The 22,919-nt window shown below is 36.2% G+C and overlaps 1 long non-coding RNA gene across 1 annotated transcript; it reads right to left on the reverse strand.

The window, feature by feature from the left end:
• Positions 1 to 2,846: 2,846 nt before the first annotated feature.
• LOC127963801 (uncharacterized) lies at positions 2,847 to 18,112 on the reverse strand. Its single transcript, XR_008154912.1, has 3 exons — positions 17,930 to 18,112; positions 17,669 to 17,723; positions 2,847 to 3,615 (listed from the first exon to the last, which is right to left on the reverse strand). It is a non-coding gene; the product is annotated as an uncharacterized LOC127963801 (long non-coding RNA).
• Positions 18,113 to 22,919: the final 4,807 nt, after the last annotated feature.

The following is a 22,919-nucleotide window of genomic DNA, read 5'->3' on the forward strand; positions in this document are numbered from 1 at the left end:
TTATTATGATTAGCTTGATAGTTAACAGGAATATTTTTAGTAGCCTACTTTCCTTACTAAATAAGTGAGCGTGTCCGTCCGTTTTTACTGACGCACTAACTATTGCATTGTGTTAAAAATAACATCAGGTATAGGTCTACCTGATTGAACAATCTGCGTGTGTAAAGTAGCCATCAGCTGCTCAGGGAGTTATGGTCAGACTAGGTTTGATTTTGAGTTGCCAAAGAGGGTAACACTTTATAATAACGTTCAGTTGTACGTATTTTATAAGTCAGTGGTTAAATAATGATGAACTAATCATTTACAAAACATTCATAAATTATTAGCAAGTGATGTACTATCATTTTAAGTATGTTTTGTAAATTCTGTTACAAGTCATTTGCAAATGTCTTGTACATGATTAACTATCAGGGTTGGTACAGATTCTGTTAAATGAAATTCCAGGACTTTCAAGCACTACTTTTTTGGATTTCGATCAGCACTTATCAAACTTCTAACAAATATCTTCATTTTTTTAACTAAAGTTACATATCCAGTATATCATGGTGTCTGATGTTTCACTGTCATGCTTGGGGAATCCTCTTAACCATTGAGAAGATATTGAAACAGATTTATAGACGATCGACCTGAAGAATGAAAGTTGTATTATATACTTAATATCATGCCCATAGCAATGTAAAAAAAATAAAAAAACTCTTTATCTCAGAAGGTCGGCAGCGTTAATTGTGTAAAACTATTTTGATATTGAAATCATACATATTTTTTAAATATTTTTAATTAGGGATGCACCGATACCACATTTTGTAAATGTTTAAAAGAGTAATTTTTTTGTAAATTATAAAGAGTGTTTTTAGAGTTTTCAGGTAGATCTAACAGGTAGGCTACGGAAAAACCGATTTGAACAAGGCTACGTTCACTTGAGATATAGGGCTAACTGACTGAGGATACTCACCAAGACCAGCGTTTTAAATTATGTAGACCCTCTAACCCTAACACATTTACAAGTGATGTATAGTTTACACTGTAGTTTAGGGGATGCAGAAAGTGTTGTAAATATTTTTTTCATTTACACATCATCTATGAAGTACAAAAAAAAGAACATTTATGAAACGCAAAGTCACGTTTAGTAAAAGATTAAAATAAAAGGCTACACGGTCATATTGGTAAGATGGTTGCAGCAATTTTTAAGGCTGCCCAAACATTTACAAACGATTGACTTTGAAATCTGACTATCACAAGCTAACATGTCATCAAACTATTCAGGCTGTCTGTAAAAGGACCACAACACAACCTTTTCACATGCCCTTCTTTTGGGCTGGAGGGTGTTACTAACCTTGACCAGTCGCTCTGCTCGTAAGGATCGAGTCCTTTGATTCTCTTTATTTTCTCGTCATATCTCATCTTTGCTTTAGGATTTAGTTTTAGGCAGTATGGTCCGACAATGTTTTCTTTAGCCCGCTGCATTTTGTAGGATTATATTTCGTTTTTCACGCTAATTTTTCATTATTTTCATGGCAGAACACTAGCCTGCTATGCCAGACCATGCTAACTGGCCAAACATACCCATAATTCTTTGCGTTCTGATGACGTTGCCGCCCAGTTGGTCACATGTGTTAGCGATCTCTATTCCTCCAGACACGCTGTATAAACGATACTATTAAGACCGTTTTCCAGGTTAGATGGGCTGCATAGCGCTCAAAACCAACATGAAAAGGGTAGCTAGTAATGTTCACTTAGCGTTTTGTTTTGTTGTTAAACTGTGTAAAATGAGCGGTGACGCTGGATGGTATCAAGCTAATAGACGGTAGCTAACATTAGAAGTTAAGCCTGCACTTTTTGACATTCAAACAGGAGGCATATTGTCTGAACCAACTCAAACAGTGATTAAAATGCAGAAGCTTAATTTTAACAGGATCCGCTGTTTGACGGCGCCAGCCGGAGGCGGAGCTGATCCTCTGGGCAGCACCAAAACGAATTTGAATTTGAACTTGAAGGCGGATCCGCCTAGGAGTCTCCTGCTGATGCACATTTCATGAATCATTTGAGATCAGGGCTTTGGAGCAGATTTGCAAAACATTGATTCAGATCGGGAATCCGAAGCGCGTTTCGCGAATCATTTCAGGGCTTGAAAAAAAATTCACAAAACATTTGATTCAGATCGGGACTCCGAAGCCCGTTTCGCGAATCATTTGAGATCGGGACTTCGGAGTGAGTTCTCAAAACATTGATTCAGATCGGGAGTCAGAGTCGCGTTTCGCGAATCATATGATCGGGACTTCAGAGCGAGTTCACAAAACATTGATTCAGGTCGGAGTCGCGTTTCGCGAATCATTTGAGATCGGGGCTTCAGAGCGGTTTTGCAAAACATTTGATTCAGATCGGGACTCCGAAGCGCATTTCGCGAATCATTTGAGATCGGGACTTCGGAGTGAGTTCTCAAAACATTGATTCAGATCGGGAGTCGGAGTCGCGTTTCGCGAATCATATGATCGGGACTTCAGAGCGAGTTCACAAAACATTGATTCAGATCGGGAGTCGGAGTCGCGTTTCGCGAATCATTTGAGATCGCTTCGGAGCGGATTTTCAAAACATTTGATTCTATCATGTAGGCTAATTGTCTAGTCTAGACCAACTTTTAATAAAGAGCAAAGAGGTTTAGAGACAGATTTTTGTTAATAGCCCGTTACTAATACCACAGTCCATAGCATCAGTAACTGTATAATTTAGTAAGAGAAAATCAAAACAAAATAGGATGAGTTTCCATTTTTATTTTATTTATGGAGCAATGGTAATCCTGACCTCTGTGCAGTGTTTAGGGTATTTCATGACCCCAAATAAAATTCTAATTCATCTAAATGACATGACACTTAATGACTTTACCAAAACAGAAATTGGGATGTCTGATTGTATATTAGTGTAATAAAATCACTCAGAATGTTCATATAGTGCTTTTGTTTAAAATTGTAATTTTAAATGTTTTCCAGTAAATGGCAGAAATCTACCTTAAGTACGGCAAATTTTTCATATGACCATGTATGAAAGCAAGAAATGTAGATATACTTTAAATTAACTACATATTTATTTTGTATAAGCATTTCATATAAACATTTTTTTCAAAAAATTAACATTTAAACAAATTCCATATCAACTGTATAGTAAAAACATTAAAGGAAGTGATGTTACAATTCATGATTGTCTAGATATTGGTGTTTTTAATTTCACCTCTTAAAGCACTTTCTTTTATCATTGCAAATATCAGTATTCAACAATTTGGGATTAAAACATCAAAATATTATGCATTTGTAATTGCAGGTTAAATGCATTTATATCTTGCATTAAACAGTGTGTGTAAACATCTGTCGGGGTCTCTAGAGAGCGATGTGTAGAGGATTGAAACTTGAGCCAGAGGTTCTTCACAGCTACCAGGAGACCTTTGACGTTAACGTTATTCCATCTAGTCTCATCATCCACCCTGAAGCGCCACACCTTGGTGCAGATGGCAAAGTAGTGGACCCAAATGAAGAACCTGCCTGTGGCCTGGTATAGGTTAATCGCCCTGATGTGAAAGAAATGGGAGAGGCATCCCACGTTGAGTTTATTGGGGACCATGCAAAACTGAGAAAGAATCACACAATTGGCATTCCACGGTCAGCTGATGGTTACTGGACTAGTTAACTTGGTGTGATCTTGTAACAAGTACAAGAGGTGACTTCCATGTGGAGAGGGTATGGAGAGATGATGAGCTGATCACAGAGATCACGGCTAAAGTTGTTGAATTCTACTTTGGCACATACATTCATTTTTTGCTAGGAAGAAAATAGGCATGAAAAATTTACCAACAAATGATGTTCCTGTTCTATAGTGAATGTAGTTCTATAGTGATCTATTACAAGAAGAAAACAGTTACCCCAATAAGTCATGCTTCAATTAATTACATTTTATTGTTATTTATGTTATATTGTTGCAACATACCTACCCCAAACTGGAAAGATTTGTCAGGAGGGGTTGGTGATTTCTGATGTGTTCAGAATCTGAAACGATATTGCAGATCATAAGTAAAAGTAAAGAGTTATATTTTTATTAACATTTTCTAACTTAAATCTAAGACTAAAATCTAAGCATTAAATTCAGCAAAAAAAAAAAAAAAAAAGCACACTGAGAAGTATGTGAAAGATTATATGTATAATGTTGGTTAAAACCCTGGCTGAGAAGGTAACAAAAGCTTAAACTTACTAGAAGATAGCAAAATTGGCTTATCACAAAGCAGGCAAGTTACTAGCAGGAGAAGAGGAGCATGATGTCACTAGCAGGTGTGTAGATGATGCTGATGTCACTAGCATGTGTTTTTTTCCAGCTCCTTTATTTTTCCCATGACTCAGCAAGAGCACTTAATTAACAAAAAGCAAACATGTATTATTTTGTGTTAAACATAATGGGGGGGTCATGGGCATAATGTATTTAATGAAAAAAATATCTGAAGATTGTTATGAAAATGAAAAAAAAATCTGACATGATAATCTGTCTATGAAAACATGAACAAATGATTAGGACAGGTTAGATGATTAAGATGAAGCAATGTTATTAATAAAAGAGCAAGAAATATCTGTCTGAGGTGAAAGTATACCAATAAACGGAAGCTAATTCTATGACGCATCCTATGATAAATCAGATAACTGATCAGACGTAACATACAACTTGTATCAGCACAATAGGATGATATGTTATGCGTTAGAGAGAGAGAGAGAGAGAGAGAGAGAGAGAGAGAGAGAGAGCTCCCTCTGATGCGTATTCATGACAGCGCGCTGAAAGATGGGCAAGGATAGATTTTACTATATATTCCTATAAAGTTCTCATTATAAATGTAAGGCAGATTTGTGCTATATTTTCATCTACGTTATTAAGTGTAATAGTTGTAATTAAGTTTTATTTTTAAGTTAAGTTTTATTTTCCATAAACCACCTGCGCGTTTTCGAAGCCTAGGAATTGAATTATGCCCACAAATATGACGGGAAAAAAGCTTGGCTGCATTATTATAACATCATTAATAAAATAATATCAATAATAATAGAAAAATAAAACATTTAAGAGCAATATCATTATCGGGCATTGCCTATGAGCATGAAACGAATCGCTGATGTGCAGCGATTTCAGCCTAATTGTTCATGTTAATTAATCAGACGTAGAGTAGCTCTTGCAATTTTTATCTGAAAAAAATTCGCAGATGCAGATATGAACTTGACCGAAAGTGTAACTCGGATTGCGCTTTACAAACACGAAAGTACAATAAATTTACATAGTGTCACACTGTCACTATCATTATTTTTTTATGTATTGTAATATTTAATTCATATTTTGTATTCAATTTGCACTTTCTGATCAACCAAAATATTATTTAACAGCATGGAAATCACTGATTATTGCCAAATAATCGAATAAGATTTAAAATATATTTAAGATAAAAACTATGACAAACAAATAATTTTGATTTTCGTCATCTCGAATATGTTTAATGTAATTAGGCTATAAATATATCCAGTCCATTTTTATTTTATAAAGACCATTTCATTATTTGTCTGTGATTTAAAAATGAACACACAAAGATTCTTTTTTTTTTTGCTACTTTATTCAAGTGCATTTTTTTAAACAAATCATTGTCTTCAAGTATAACTTTAGCATCATTTTTTAATCCAGCGGTGAAACATAGTATTTTAAAATATAAAGAAAAAAAAGTTCACCAAGTTTAACCAAACAACTATTATAAGGTATAAAACAGAGACCAAATAGCCTAGATATTTTAACTATGGTTAAAACTCAAAACTAAAATAATAATTATAAAAAAAATGGATATTATATTTACCACGACCGGTGAAACATTCAAATGTCTATTCAAAAAGATAAATCGGTCTACTTGCTCAGGTGAGAGCCGAGCGCGCAGCCTGTTCACATTTAGTGGAATTAATTCGCTCCGCAGGAACAGATGTTGCAGGAACAGACAGGTACCACCGGACAAGTAAACCTTCTCTGTCCCTGAAACTAATGGGCAGCAAATCTTTCACCACCATTTCAGCGAACAGCTTTGTCGTCTTCTCGGTTAATGCGTTGCATTTAGGTCTTATGGCAAGTGATTCAGTGCTCGTCTGAGTTGCCGCTCTGTTATCGCCAGATATTTTATGTAGGTACGCATTTTAGATGATAGCGCATTGTATTTGTTGTAGATTTGTGTGACAGCTTGGCGCTACACAGCTTACCCTGAACTGTATTTTCATCGTTCTTCTCAAAGGGAAGCCAGCCATTACTACTTGACTTTCCCTTACGAAAATTAACCATGGTTTTACTACAAATAAAACCAAAAAACCATGGTTACTGTAGTTAAACCATGGTAACCACAAATTAACCATGGTTTTGCTATATTAACCATAGTTTAACCATGGTATTTGTAGTAAATCTGTGGTTTTACAAATGGCAGTCAATACGCCAAAAAACCATGGGTTACTACAGTTTTACTATAATAAAACCATGGTTATTTTTCGTAAGGGTTGAGGCCATGCTTATCTGTCTTCTTACGTCTTTTGAGGAATCAAGTGGGAAGCTAACCAATCAGAGATCAGGGCACCGCCCAACGTGCTGCCATAATCAATCAGAAATAATAATAATAACTAGAATTAAAAGTTAGTGAACTAACTTTGATGTTGGCTTGGCCATCTTGGCCATGGGGCAAAAGAGCCACAGTACTTGTGTGCCCAACATTCTTGAGTTGCCCTGCTGCAAAAAAATTAAAATAATAATACCATAAAAAAATACACCTGCAACAGTCTTTTTCCATGGTCCCTTGCTGTTTTCTTTTTTTAATAAAAAGCCTAGGCTATGATAACAGCTACGACAGGGTTATCTAGCAGAATGCGAAATAAGTCATGCAAAAACCATAATCTCCTAAATACCATTCAATGTAATCTTATTTTAATAGTACTGACAACATATTTTAAGTTATCACACATTACTGAAAAATTAAAGAAGGGACACTATATATAGTATACTTTGGCGAGTCAAGAGCTAAACAAAAAGTCCTGTTTCATTACAAAATACTGTAACTTTTATAAACTTTATACTATCACCACAAAATTTTAATTAATATTTATTATAAAATAAATATTTCATAAAACTGAAACTTAAATATATTATTTCTATAGGCTATACAAAACAGAAAAGAAAAAAGACTAAATAATAAAGCTGAATAAGCTGATCTATAGCATGTTAAATGGTGGTTGACTGTCTATGAATGGTACAGCCCTCTAAGCTCACAGAAGTGGTTTGACCCAAGTCCTCAGCAGCCAATGAAATTGACCTCTTCAAACTGATTTTTAACGTGTACTTCAGTGTATTTCAACATGAAATACATGTTAAATACCCGCTGATTTTTCACGTGTAAACAACATGTATTTAACGTGTTAAACAATATTGGATATAATATCGGAGTAATATAGTATTTTAAGAAGCTATTAAAAAATATATAAATGACTTTACCATGTTGTGCAGTGCCGATAAATAAATAATATTAAATACGTGTTGTCTACGCATGAAATACACGTATTTTACGTGTTGTTGACGCGTTAAAATTCACGTGTATTTGACCCTCTTGGCCTTCCATACACATTAAACGTGAAAAAAGGACATCGCGTTGTTTTGATATGGATTACTTTATCACAGAATATTTGTTCGGGAGCACTTGTTTGGTTTAAAAGTAGACATGTCAAGGTTTCTATAGATATATCTCTCATGTCTCTTCGTTGAGTATTCATGGAGTTACAGTTCATTTTAATGTTGTGTTTGTAAATGAAGATCAGCGCAGACCAAGGCTGCAGACAGCACACCTTGTTTGTTATCTTTATTTTATAAGTGCCCAAAGTTTTGTTGTTATTATGTTTGTATCCAAAAAAAGTAGACCCTTTACAGAGACACGTTAAAATTCACGTCTATTTGACCCTCTTGGCCTTCCATACACATTAGACGTGAAAAATGGACATCGCGTTGTTTTGATATGGATTACTTTATCACAGAATATTTGTTCGGCAGCACTTGTTTTGTTTAAAAGTAGACATGTCAAGCTTTCTATAGATATATCTCTCATGTCTCTTCGTTGAATATTCATGGAGTTACAGTTCATTTTAATGACGTGTTTGTAAATGAAGATCAGCGCAGACCAAGGCTGCACCTTGTTTGTTATATTTATTTTATAAGTGCACAAAGTTTTGTTGTTATTATGTTTGTATCCAAAAAAAAGTACACCCTTTACAGATTCGATTGATGTATTGCTCGATTAAAACTGAAAGTTTAATTTAGTAAATTTCGGGGTTATCAGGAGAAAATGACTCAAAACGCGTATATGCGTTAATAGACTCCAGAGTTAAAAGGCTGTCGTGACTTTTTTTCCTTCCAGTATTCATAAGCTGTATCACGCTGTCAAATTATATTTCATTTTGCACACATAAACAGTTCAAAAACACCTGAATTCTGCTCTTGTTGTGTTCTAATGGGTGGATTCGTGCAATTCGCTGTGATATTATTTTTGGAAGCGCTCATTTCTCTCTCGTCTTTCTCTCTGTTCTTTGGCCAGAGACATAATTTACGTTATAAAACGTATTCTTAAAATACACATTTCTGTTTTAATAAATGGTCATATTAAATCATAGCATAACACATAAGTAGGTACAAAAATAATCAGTGATGCATGCGACCCTTTTGGTCTCAGTGTAGCTCCCTGCTTTACCATGTTATGCAACGCTGAGCAATCGCTGCGATGTTCAGCCTGACAGATAAATCTCACAAGCACATATAAACACTCATTTTCATGTGTATAATATATTCTTCTAATTGTTTTGTGCCGTTTCGCTGCAGTGTTTTAATGTGAAAGGCTGTAATTCCTCTGTGGACTTCAAGTGTTCAGAGAAATACATCGCTAGCTCGCGGGCAGTTGGCTGCCGCGAATATATCATGTTATTACTTTAAACAGTTCAGAAACATCTGAATTTAGCTCTTGGTGTGCTCTAACGTGTGGATTGCGTGCAATCGCCGTCTTAAAAGGTCTTAAATAAGAATAAATTCGCTCGTTGTGAGCTCTAAGAGACAATGCCTCCAGCAGCTGACCAGCCGTGATTCTTCTCTCGTCTGACTGGTCTCTGCCCAGAAATAAATTATTAATGAGCCCTGACCCCTGTAATCAGATATGTTGGTTTAGCTTGTCAGTTTGAGGGAAATTGTATTATTTACTTGTATTTTTAACCAATGTAAAAGTGAAAGTAAACAAAACTCCGGGTATTGCAACCAGTAGGGGCGCGATTTTTCTCAGACAATGGAAGTCTATGGGTAATGAGTTTTTACATTTAAAAATTAATAAAAAAAAAACTTTAAGTCTGATCATTCTGAAAAGATATAGCAACCTGCACCGCTCTATCCCGCAGGTGTCTGCCGAGTTTGGGGCTTGTGGCTTTAAAGCCCTAGGAGGAGTAGCGTTTAGAATTTCTGTGTCAGAAAAATAATAATAAGAAAAAGAAGTAGTTTAAATAGCATAACAGTATGTTGGCTTGTTGCCAAGCCAACATAATAATTTCGATAATCGTTTACTTGATCGATCATCGCTGTCGCGGTCGAGTACTCGATCACTGTTGCACATCCCTACTGCTCAGCTGTGATTGCTGCTGTTGAACATTGAGCTATGCTACAAACTTTTTTCAGTTTTATTTTTATGCTTTAACTACTTAATAAACGGGTTGCAAACCTGTCTACATAGGATCACATTGGTCAAGACAATAAACTATATAAAATCGCACCTTTGTAACATATCAGTCAGCATTTGAACTGCTATGTGTGTGTGTGCGAGTTTGTTTATTTAGAAGTTTTTCATATGTATCATTACATTATTCAAGTAAGCTCCAAACCAGTACCTGCATTTAAAGTTGTAATCCGACAAAGGATGCAGCAAACCAATTCCATCACCGTCTCCTCCATTATGACGTAAAAACATAACAGCAAAAACAAGCAGTTCTGTCTCCACCACAGCAAAAACAAGCAGTTCTGTCTCCACCTCTCCTGACAGGTTTGTACTCTCGTCAGTGCCCCTCTTGCACCATTGCTATGCGACACAGCAGTAATCGGAAACACCTGGTGGCGGAATTAGGAAATCCTGCAAATGCGGAGCATCTCAAGCACTTCGGAGCGGATTTGCAAAACATTTTATTCAGATCGGGAGTTTTGCGAATCATTTGAGACGGGAGGTCGGAGTTTGCAAAACATTTGATTCAGATCGGGACTCTGAATCGCGTTTTGCGAATCATTTGGCTTGACAAACATTTGATTCAGATCGGGACTCCGAATCGCGTTTTGCGAATCATATGGCTTCGACCGAGTTCGACAAACATTTGATTCAGATCGGGACTCCGAATCGCGTTTTGCGAATCATTTGGCTTCAACTGAGTTCGACAAACATTTGATTCAGATCGGGACTCCGAATCGCGTTTTGCGAATCATTTGGCTTCGACCGAGTTCGACAAACATTTGATTCAGATCGGGACTCCGAATCGCGTTTTGCGAATCATTTGGCTTCGACCGAGTTCGACAAACATTTGATTCAGATCGGGACTCCGAATCGCGTTTTGCGAATCATTTGGCTTTGACCGAGTTCGACAAACATTTGATTCAGATCGGGACTCCGAATCGCGTTTTGCGAATCATTTGGCTTCAACAGAGTTCACAAAACATTTGATTCAGATCAGGAGTCTGGCCTATTATTAGCCCATTAATAATTACTCTCAAAATAGGACAACTGACAAAAAAGTAACAACAAAACACATTTAATATTAAAGCTGCAAGCAGCGATGAACGGGCCCTCGCACCCGGTCTCACCGCCATCGTGTGGCTTTAGTAAAAAAGTGAACGTGGAGAAATATGCATTTAAACTCATAAACATAAGTGCAATATATCCAAGTTTATTCCATAAGTGTGCCAATCTTCCTGTTGCCAGCAGGTGGCGCTATCGTTATAATGGAATATTGGCCTTCAAATGTGTTCAAGCCAGGACCCTTACCACACATGTGAAGTTTGGGCAAGATCGGACATTTTATGCCTGAGTTATAACATCTTTGATTCCCATGGCGAGACATCGAACTTCGTCATGGCGCCATGGACACACCTTTTAACAAAAACTCAAGATCTTCACAACTAAACATCACACAGGTCTTTAGATTAGACTGACCACAAAAAAGACATTAATGTCATAAAATTTCTAGGAGTAGTTTGTCACAGTGTAAAATATGTCACTTCCTGTTGCCAATAGGTGGCGCTATGACTATAACTGAATATTGGTATGTAGATCTGTTCAGGTCAAGAGTCTTATCAAACATGTGAAGTTTGGGGCAGATTGGACATTGTATGTCTGAGTTATGGCACCATCATTTTTCATGGCGAATCATCCAAATTTGTCAGGCCGCCATGGACGAAACCTCAATTCCTTCGCAATTTAACATCGCAAAGGGCTTTAGATTACACTGACCAAGTTTGGTGTTGATCTGAATAAATCTCTAGCAGGAGTTCGTTAAAATACAACCCCTGAAAATGACAAAAACAACACCAATTTTGCAGGGGAAATTAAAAATAACCGACTTCCTGTTGGGATTCGGATTTCGTACCAAGAGACTTTTTGGATCTGATCTAATTTCAACCTCTTATTTGAATATTTTGGTTTGCCATGGGGTGTGCAGACACAAACTAATGCGGGATTAGATGTAACAATGTTTTTTTGTGCCAAAATTCAAATATATTTTAAAGATATTGCTGAACATTTATTTTACCATTTAGCAAAATTATTTAAGTAGAGAATTGTACTTCTGCTGTTAGAAGGAAAAAAATTCAAGTGATTGCTCTGGCGCTGCATGTGCGTGCAGTTAAGCTTTGTCTGTTCATTATCATTATAAAAAAACGGTAACTTTAAACACAAACACACACTGCTCAGTTTTTATGTAGTAAAATCTGTACCGTTAAGCGTTATCACCTTACTGTCCTGATGTAAAACATTTTGTTTTACGTGGATATTGGAAGCGAGTGAAGTAAGTAAATAATATTTACAGAAAAATGTGATTTTGTGTCGAATGAGAGACCCAACTTTAGTTTGAGTTTCATTCTAGCCTAAAATGATCGTTCGTTTTGGCTTGTGAATTTATGTAGCTTCTTATATCTTTTAATTATATTCTCTAAAATACTGTTAAATTTAAAGGATTTGTTGTGGAGCAAGGAGAACTTAAACAGCCTATGTTTTCATTGTTTATTATTATTATTTATCATATATTTATTTGACCCTCTAACTTTAGCACTCACTATTCTAGTTCTACTCTTTAAAAAAAATAATAAAAAAAAATAAATAGATCGGGACTCTGACGCGCGTTTCGCAAATTATTTGAGATCAGGACTTTGGAGTGAGTTCGCAAAACATTTGATTCGGATCGGGACTCCGAAGCACGTTTCGAGAATCATTTGAAATCAGTCCCAGCGGATTTGCAAAACATGATTCAGATCGGGACTCCCCCACACATCAAAAAGTACTGCGCAGCCGTGTTGCGGCTTCCGGAACGGAACTGTACCGGCGTCAACTTGCGGGCAATGACGGATCCGATACGAATTCGGATCCCGGACCCGCCGTTGCACCGCGCTCCACGATTAAAACCTTACCTCCACGGTGGGTCCGTTTGGGTCCTGCAAATTGAAACATATCCGCAACCATACTGTCTCATCTGAACATGGTCCGTTTCGGACCCGTTTATCTCAATTTCAAAATCCCTTCTGTTCTTGCTGTAGGATAAAATAAATTGTAAGATAAACTAATACATATTTCTAGCCTAGGCTACTACAGAAATATAAACAGAAGCTTAAATCTGAATTGCTTTGTAATTATAACCGAACAATATTGTAAATAAGCCTAAAAAAACTTTTAAAGATTTACAGCATGTCAAAAGGGTAGGCTTTTTATTATTATGATTAGCTTGATAGTTAACAGGAATATTTTTAGTAGCCTACTTTCCTTACTAAATAAGTGACCGTGTCCGTCCGTTTTTACTGACGCACTAACTATTGCATTGTGTTAAAAATAACATCAGGTATAGGTCTACCTGATTGAACAATCTGCGTGTGTAAAGTAGCCATCAGCTGCTCAGGGAGTTATGGTCAGACTAGGTTTGATTTTGAGTTGCAAAAGAGGGTAACACTTTATAATAACGTTCAGTTGTACGTATTTTATAAGTCAGTGGTTAAATAATGATGAACTAATCATTTACAAAACATTCATAAATTATTAGCAAGTGATGTACTATCATTTTAAGTATGTTTTGTAAATTCTGTTACAAGTCATTTGCAAATGTCTTGTACATGATTAACTATCAGGGTTGGTACAGATTCTGTTAAATGAAATTCCAGGACTTTCAAGCACTACTTTTTTGGATTTCGATCAGCACTTATCAAACATCTAACAAATATCTTCATTTTTTTAACTCAAGTTACATATCCAGCATATGGTGTCTGATGTTTCACTGTCATGCTTGGGGAATCCTCTTAACCATTGAGAAGATATTGAAACAGATTTATAGACGATCGACCTGAAGAATGAAAGTTGTATTATATACTTAATATCATGCCCATAGCAATGTAAAAAAAAAAAACTCTTTATCTCAGACAGGCGGCAGCGTTAATTGTGTAAAATTATTTTGATATTGAAATCATACATATTTTTTTATATTTTTAATTAGGCATGCACCGATACCACATTTTGTAAATGTTTAAAAGAGTAATTTTTTTGTAAATTATAAAGAGTGTTTTTAGAGTTTTCAGGTAGATCTAACAGGTACAGAAAACGCGATTTGAACAAGGCTACGTTCACTTGAGATAAAGGGCTAACTGACTGAGGATACTCACCAAGACCAGCGTTTTAAATTATGTAGACCCTCTAACCCTAACACATTTACAAGTGATGTATAGTTTACACTGTAGATTAGGGGATGCAGAAAGTGTTGTAAATATTTTTTTCATTTACACATCATCTATGAAGTACAAAAAAAAGAACATTTATGAAACGCAAAGTCACGTTTAGTAAAAGATTAAAATAAAAGGCTACACGGTCATATTGGTAAGATGGTTGCAGCGATTTTTAAGGCTGCCCAAACATTTACAAACGATTGACTTTGAAATCTGACTATCGCAAGCTAACATGTCATCAAACTATTCAGGCTGTCTGTAAAAGGACCAAAACACAACATTTTCACATGCCCTTCTTTTGGGCTGGAGGGTGTTACTAACCTTGACCAGTCGCTCTGCTCGTAAGGATCGAGTCCTTTGATTCTCTTTATTTTCTCGTCATATCTCATCTTTGCATTAGGATTTAGTTTTAGGCAGTATGGTCCGACAATGTTTTCTTTAGCCCGCTGCATTTTGTAGGATTATATTCCGTTTTTCACGTTAATTTTTCATTATTTTCATGCCAGAACACTAGCCTGCTATGCCAGACCATGCTAACTGGCCAAACATACCCGTAATTCTTTGCGTTCTGATGATGACGTTGCCGCCCAGTTGGTCACATGTGTTAGCGATCTCAATAGAGCTCGGGCGTAGACGTAATGGAATGGTGCATTGTGGGTAACGGCGGCCATTTTAGAGGCATCGCAAAGCAGGTTTGTAATAAGATAATAAATAGCTGGTCTCCAGAAAAAGTTATAGAACGTGACAAAAAAAGTTGCCTATACCTATACGGACAAACCTAATAATGAAGCCAAACAACGCTACTTAAAAAAAAAAAAAAGAGGTTGTAGGCGGAATCGATCCCTATGAACACATGAAAGTTTACCAAGCCTCAGTTTCCCTGATAATTTCTCCTACCGGGTCTGTGGAGTGAGCGCTTACACCTCCGATCAATTAAACATTTTAAAGTCACTGGAGGCTCACCTGCAGATCACAAATGGATCTGCAAATTAAACGTGGAGAAAACAATCGTTCTCACTAAGGAAATGTTAACATTAACGAAGCATCAGTGGTGACACACACAGACACTTCTCAGATTCTGCGAGCTATGAAGCTTGTCTATGCGGGTTTGTCACACTTCAGGAGTAATTACTCACCTATCATACGTGCAAAAATCCACTGTTTTCATCCGGTAGTTCTGTAATCCGGTATAATATTGACGAACATTCACCTCAGACACAACCAACCATTCACCAAAACAAGACGCTTAACTTCCTATTTTGAAGTTCGTTCCATTTTTTTTATTTATTTATTTTTTAAACAAGTTGTTCAAATTTGTTAAATACAGTCAGCACAAAAAGCAAATTAATGTATTATAATGTATGTATCTATGTATTATAATATTATCGAAGGTGATGGTTTCCCTCCGTACAGCGGCGACCCAAGCCATCTGACGCCTCTTGGTGATTTCAGACACCTTGTGTTTTTTTTCCAAGTAGGAAAATGTTGAAAACTAATATGATTCACGAGGCGTTTGCCCTGTCGATCATGAAACCGATTACAGCAGTTCACAATACAGCAATACTGAACCATTTTCCAAAAAATAATCAAAATTAATGACCAAATGACCAACGTTACCTAATGCCTACTATACAGTACATCTACTTCTGTACCGCGATTCCCACAATGCATTGCGACGTGACGCAACGATCCCGAGCTCTATTCCTCCAGACATGCTGTATAAACGATACTATTAAGACCGTTTTCCAGGTTAGATGGGCTGCATAGCGCTCAAAACCAACATGAAAAGGGTAGCTAGTAATGTTCACTTAGCGTTTTGTTGTTAAACTGTGTAAAATGAGCGGTGAGGCTGGATGGTATCAAGCTAATAGACGGTAGCTAACATTAGAAGTTAAGCCTGCACTTTTTGACATTCAAACAGGAGGCATATTGTCTGAACCAACTCAAACAGTGATTAAAATGCCGAAGCTTAATTTTAACAGGATCCGCTGTTTGACGGCGCAGGCCGGAGGCGGAGCTGATCCTCTGGGCGGCACCAAAACGAATTTGAACTTGAAGGCGGATCCGCCTAGGAGTCTCCTGCTGATGCACATTTCATGAATCATTTGAGATCAGGGCTTTGGAGCGGATTTGCAAAACATTGATTCAGATCGGGAATCCGAAGCGCGTTTCGCGAATCATTTCAGGGCTTGAAAAAAAATTCACAAAACATTTGATTCAGATCGGGACTCTGAAGCCCGTTTCGCGAATCATTTGAGATCGCTTCGGAGCGGATTTTCAAAACATTTGATTCTATCATGTAGGCTACTTGTCTAGTCTAGACCAACTTTTAATAAAGAGCAAAGAGGTTTAGAGACAGATTTTTGTTAATAGCCTGTTACTAATACCACAGTCCATAGCATCAGTAACTGTATAATTTAGTAAGAGAAAATCAAAACAAAATAGGATGAGTTTCCATTTTTATTTTATCTATGGAGCAATGGTAATCTTAACCTCTGTGCAGTGTTCAGGGTATTTCAGGACCCCAAATAAAATTCTAATTCATCTAAATGACATGACACTTAATGACTTTACCAAAACAGAAATTGGGATGTCTGATTAATAAAATCACTCAGAATGTTCATATAGTGCTTTTGTTTAAAATTGTAATTTTAAATGTTTTCCAGTAAATGGCAGAAATCTACCTTAAGTACGGCAAATTTTTCATATGACCATGTATGAAAGCAAGAAATGTAGATATACTTTAAATTAACTACATATTTATTTTGTATAAGCATTTCATATAAACATTTTTTTCAAAAAATTAACATTTAAACAAATTCCATATCAACTGTATAGTAAAAACATTAAAGGAAGTGATGTTACAATTCATGATTGTCTAGATATTGGTGTTTTTAATTTCACCTCTTAAAGCACTTTCTTTTATCATTGCAAATATCAGTATTAAACATTTTGGGATTAAAACATCAAAATATTATGCATTTGTAATTGCATGTTAAATGCATTTATATCTTGCATTAAACAGTGTGTGTAAACATCTGTCGGGGTCTCTAGAGAGCGATGTGTAGAGGATTGAAACTTGAGCCAGAGGTTCTTCACAGCTACCAGGAGACCTTTGACGTTAACGTTACTCCATCTAGTCTCATCATCCACCCTGATGCGCCACACCTTGGTGCAGATGGCAAAGTAGTGGACCCAAATGAAGAACCTGCCTGTGGCCTGGTATAGGTTAATCGCCCCGATGTGAAAGAAATCGGAGAGGCATCCCAGGTTGAGTTTATTGGGGACCATGCAAAACTGAGAAAGAAACACACAATTGGCATTCCACGGTCAGCTGATGGTTACTGGACTAGTTAACTTGGTGTGATCTTGTAACAAGTACAAGAGGTGACTTCCATGTGGAGAGGGTATGGAGAGATGATGAGCTGATCACAGAGATCATGGCTAAAGTTGTTGAATTCTACTTTGGCACATACATTCATTTTTTGCTAGGAAGAAAATAGGCATGAAAAATTTACCAACAAATGATGTTCCTGTTCTATAGTGAATGTAGTTCTATAGTGTTCTATTAAAAGAAGAAAACAGTTACCCCAATAAGTCATGCTTCAATTAATTACTTTTTATTGTTATTTATGTTATATTGTTGCAACATACCTACCCCAAACTGGAAAGATATGTCAGGAGGGGTTGGTGATTTCTGATGTGTTCAGAATCTGAAACGATATTGCAGATCATAAGTAAAAGTAAAGAGTTCGATTTTTATTAACATTTTCTGACTTAAATTTCTCCCCTAAAATCTAAGCATGAAATTCAGCAAAAAAAAAAAAAAAAAAAAAGCACACTGAGAAGTATGTGAAAGATTATATGTATAATGTTGGTTAAAACCCTGGCTGAGAAGGTAACAAAAGCTTAAACTTACTAGAAGATAGCAAAATTTGCTTATCACAAAGCAGGCAAGTAACTAGCAGGTGAAGAGGAGAATGAGGTCACTAGCAGGTGTCTAGATGATGCTGATGTCACTAGCAGGTGAGTAGATGATGCTGATGTCACTAGCAGGTGTGTAGATGATGCTGATGTCACTAGCAGGTGTTTTTTCCAGCTCCTTTATTTTTCCCATGACTCAGCAAGAGCACTTAGTTAACAAAAAGCAGACATGTATTATTTTGTGTTAAACATAACACTTTAATAAAAACAACTCATTAATTTGGAAAGTTACTATCACATTTATGCAATAATATACCAGTTACTTAGAACATCAATTCAAAGTTAAATAACCTACAAACCATTATAAAATAATTTTAATTTTAACAGATGTTTGTTCAACTGCTCGTATTTCCTACATTGTTGTGGATTTTATTGATAACTTTTACTGTCTTTGTTAATTTTGTGTGAATTAAGCCAGACAGAGAGCAGTTTAAAAGGGTGATGGTAAAAGTATAAAAATGCCGCTTCACTAACCTGCTCGACTGTTAGCATAACTGCTACCATGTGCTACATTAAATGTATAACGTTACATCTAACAATACAAATAAACCATACTATATTTGATTAATGTCTATAGTAGCCGATAAGTTATTGTTTTAGTTAACACATTACACTCACCTGGGACTGGACGGCTGTTGTTATCGTGCTCCTGCACCATCTTGACATTTACTGCTCTGCACCACAAACATCCCGTTTTGACGCGTGATTTAACGTCTCCGCAACTTTTACACGCAACCTGGAAGGCACAGCTCACGGTGCCAGATCTTTACGACCGGACTCCGGTTGGACACGGACCTCATCCTCCGTGTAGTGCTTAACACACACTAAATTGCTATATGGTGCTAAGTTACCTTTCCTCACAGCCATTGTCGCCCCCTCCTCTCCCAGTCCAGCCCAATTTCAACGCTTTTTTAACATTTTTGTCGGTGGAAAAACTATGAAATGATAAATAATGTTGTTTTTTTATTTGAATTAGAACACAAAAGGCACACTACACATCTGATTACTTTTGGTCTCCGCCATTTTTCGGCAAGCGAATGAACGCTATAGCGCTCTCACCGGAAAATAACTTGAGATCGGGGCTTCAGAGCGAGTTCGCAAAACATTTGATTCGGATCGGGAATCCAAACGCGTTTCGCGAATCATTTGAGATCAGGGCTTCTGACCGGATTTGCAAAACATTTGATTCAGAACCGGTCTCCGAAGGGCATTTCGCGAATCATTCGGCTTCGACCTTGTTCGCAAAACATTTGATTCAGATCTGGACTCCGAAGCACGTTTCGCGAATCTCCTAAGTCAGAATGCTCACTTCGAAAGGTGCATTTGAAGTGCGAATGCATAATCGCGGCGCGACGAAGGCCGACGAATTTCGCACCCTACCATATCCCAGAATCATTTGCGTGCATATGACGATGGTGGCAGGTGAGAGTTTTGTGTAGGACTTCACATTGATATGTAAGTAGGCTATTGTATTTACATTTACTCAAATACCTAGCGAAATTGTTAAAAGTCAGGTTTTTTTTTTTCATTTTTTTTTTTTTTTTACATAAAGCCCAGAAACAATAAGACAGCCGCTATATAGGAGTGTTTTTGAAGTGCTGTCATGCAAGGGATGTCTACAAATGTTTTAACTTAACTTTAGCACTGCAGTATTTTGTTTGCATGGCCTGCAAACATACAGTTCTGTATGTTTATATTTTTCTTAAGGGTTTCCATTTTCTCGTTTTATTACTATTCTGGAGCGAGTGAGCATGCTGGGAAAGACTTAAAAATACAAAGTTAATAGTACATTTTTGTTGTTGTTGTTGCTGTAATTCATTGTGCTGTTGTTTTTAACAGGCATGGTTTATTTGCGAAGTGTCCTGGGACAGGTGAGGGAGCGAGTGGAGCTGTTCAGGGAGCACATCAAACTACAGAGAATGAGAGAAGAGTGGACGTTTTCTCTTCTTAAGGGAATGCATAACAAATACATTATTCATTAGCCAAGAGATAACAGTAGGAAAAAATAGGTATATTACAGTTTTTCCCATTATCTTTTTTTTTTTTTTTAAATATCATAGTCAATGGAAAAACCTAATTTCTCTAGTTTATTTTTGTGATGCAAGTTAAAAATGAAATGCATAAGTTTTATTCATTCTTCTTTTTAAGTGTGTAATTTGTTCATAAATAAACCTGATTACTTTATGTACATTTTGTATTTTTGTTTTTCATATTCACGTGTAAATAAAAGAGAAGTACTCATGAACAGTGTAGTTTTTTTTAATGCAGCTTATAATTTTTTTCACAAAACATTCTTTTATGGGTTTATTTTTTTAAATAATGTAAATATTTTTTTTTTCAACATTATAACAAATTGTTCTATACATAACTGAAAGTACGTTTTACAACCATTTACAGCATAGCTTAGGTTTAACATCAGAAAAAAACCCTCCGTTTGAGCCCAGCGCTGCCTCCATGTGTTCTGGGGTCTTCAGGAGGTGAGTCTCTTGGTGAATGGCCAGCACATCCTCAGAGACTCCACAACATAATGACAATGACAACATAATTATTAGAAGAAATATTAAGATACTTAAGTAAACTACTTTCATTAACTACCAATATCATATTGGGTAAAATCCTTTGGTTATGTTTAATATCCCAATAATGCAAATTACAAACCTGGAACAACTTAAGGGTGAGCAAAGGATCACAAATTTTCATTTTTGGCTGAACTATCCTTAAGTAAATGTATTATCTTGCATACACTAATATACTTAAGGCACTGAGAATAAAAGTAAATGTACAGTAGTATTTGGAAAAATAATTTGTCAGGATGATTTTACATTAATATTATTTCTGCACTACGGTGTATGTTTCAGTTTACTTCTATATATGTTCAATGCTATTCAATTTAAAGTTGCCTAGTAAAAATACTGTTGGGCAGTTTAATCTACAACAATGTATCATGTTGCAAAAGACCATATTTCTGTAGTGCTGATGTCCTGTGAGAAAAACAAAACTTAGTACTTCATATTTGTACGAGTAAACTTAACTAATGTACTTCCTTACATTTATTGTCAGAATATTAAATTGAAACAGAGCACTGCACAGCGGTGATTGCTGCTGTTGAACTTTGAGCTATGCTACAAACTTTTTTCAGTTTTATTTTTATGCTTTAACTACTTAAAAAACGGGTTGCAAACCTGTCTACATAGGATCACCTTGGTCAAGACAATAAACTATATAAAATCGCACCTTTGTAACATATCAGTCAGCATTTGAACTGCTATGTGTGTGCGAGTTTATGTATTTAGTAGTTTTTCATATGTATCATTACATTATTCAAGTAAGCTCCAAACCAGTACCTGCATTTAAAGTTGTAATCCGACAAAAGATGCAGCAAACCAGTGTAATTTACCTGGACTCGGTCTTAGCTGAGTTCCATCACCTTATCCTCCATTATGACGTAAAACATAACAGCAAAAACGAGCAGTTCTGTCTCCACCTCTCCTGACAGGATTGTACTCTCGTCAGTGCTCCTCTCTCACCGTTGCTATGCCACACAGCGGTAATCGGAAACACCTGGTGGCGGAATTAGGAAATCCTGCAAATGTGGAGCATCTCAAGCACTTCAGAGCGGATTTGCAAAACATTTGATCAGATCGGGACTCCGAATCGCGTTTTGCGAATCATTTGGCTTCGACAGATTTGATTCAGATCGGGACTCCGAATCGCGTTTTGGGAATCATTTGCCTTCGACCAAGTTCGCCAACAATTTGATTCAGATCGGGACTCCGAATCGCGTTTTGCGAATCATTTGGCTTCGACCAAGTTCGACAAACATTTTTATTCAGATCGGGACTCTGAATTGCGTTTTGCTAATCATTTGGCTTCGACCGAGTTCGACAAACATTTGATTCAGATCGGGACTCTGTGTTTTGCGAATCATTTGGCTTCGACCGAGTTCGCCAAACATTTGATTCAGATCAGGAGTCTGGCCTATTATTAGCCCATTAATAATTACTCTCAAAATAGGACAACTGACAAAAAAGTAACAACAAAACACATTTAATAATACATCAGATATAGGCCATAACAATGAAAAATAAATAAATAAATAAAATATATATATATTATGCTGCCCCACTTTTTGACTGCATCTGTAATTACGAACAAAAACACCTATCTTTTCAGATATTTTGTTACAAAAAATTTTCTAAAAATAGGTATGGTTTGTTAGAGTTTAATTAATTTGGATCTGATCTAATTTCAACCTCTTATTTGAATATTTTGGTTTGCCATGGGGTTTGCAGACACAAACTAATGCGGGATTAGATGTAACAATGTTTTTTTGTGCCAAAATTAAAATATATTTTAAAGATATTGCTGAACATTTATTTTACCATTTAGCAAAATTATTTAAGTAGAGAATTGTACTTCTGCTGTTAGAAGGAAAAAAATTCAAGTGATTGCTCTGGCGCTGCATGTGCGTGCAGTTAAGCTTTGTCTGTTCAATATCATAATAAAAAACAACAGTAACTTAGTTTAAACAAACACAGCTCAGTTTTTATGTAGTAAAATCTGTACCGTTAAGCGTTATCACCTTACTGCCCTGATGTAAAACATTTTCTTTTATGTGGATATTGGAAGCGAGTGATGTAAATAATATTTACAGAACATTTTGATTGTGTCGAATGAGAGACCCAACTTTAGTTTCAGTTTCGTTCTAGCCTAAAATGATCATTCGTTTTGGCTTGTGAATTTATGTAGCTTCTATCTTTTAATTATATTTTCTAAATACTGTTAAACTTAAATTATTTGTTGTGGAACTATGGGAACTTAAATAGCCTAACTATGTTTACATTGTTTATTATTATTTATCATACATTTATTTGACCCTCTAACTTCAGCACTCACTATTCTAATTCTACTCTTTTTAAAAAAAA

This window comes from Carassius gibelio, chromosome B8 (assembly GCF_023724105.1).
Source record: "Carassius gibelio isolate Cgi1373 ecotype wild population from Czech Republic chromosome B8, carGib1.2-hapl.c, whole genome shotgun sequence".
In the NCBI taxonomy this organism is placed as follows: domain Eukaryota; kingdom Metazoa; phylum Chordata; class Actinopteri; order Cypriniformes; family Cyprinidae; genus Carassius; species Carassius gibelio.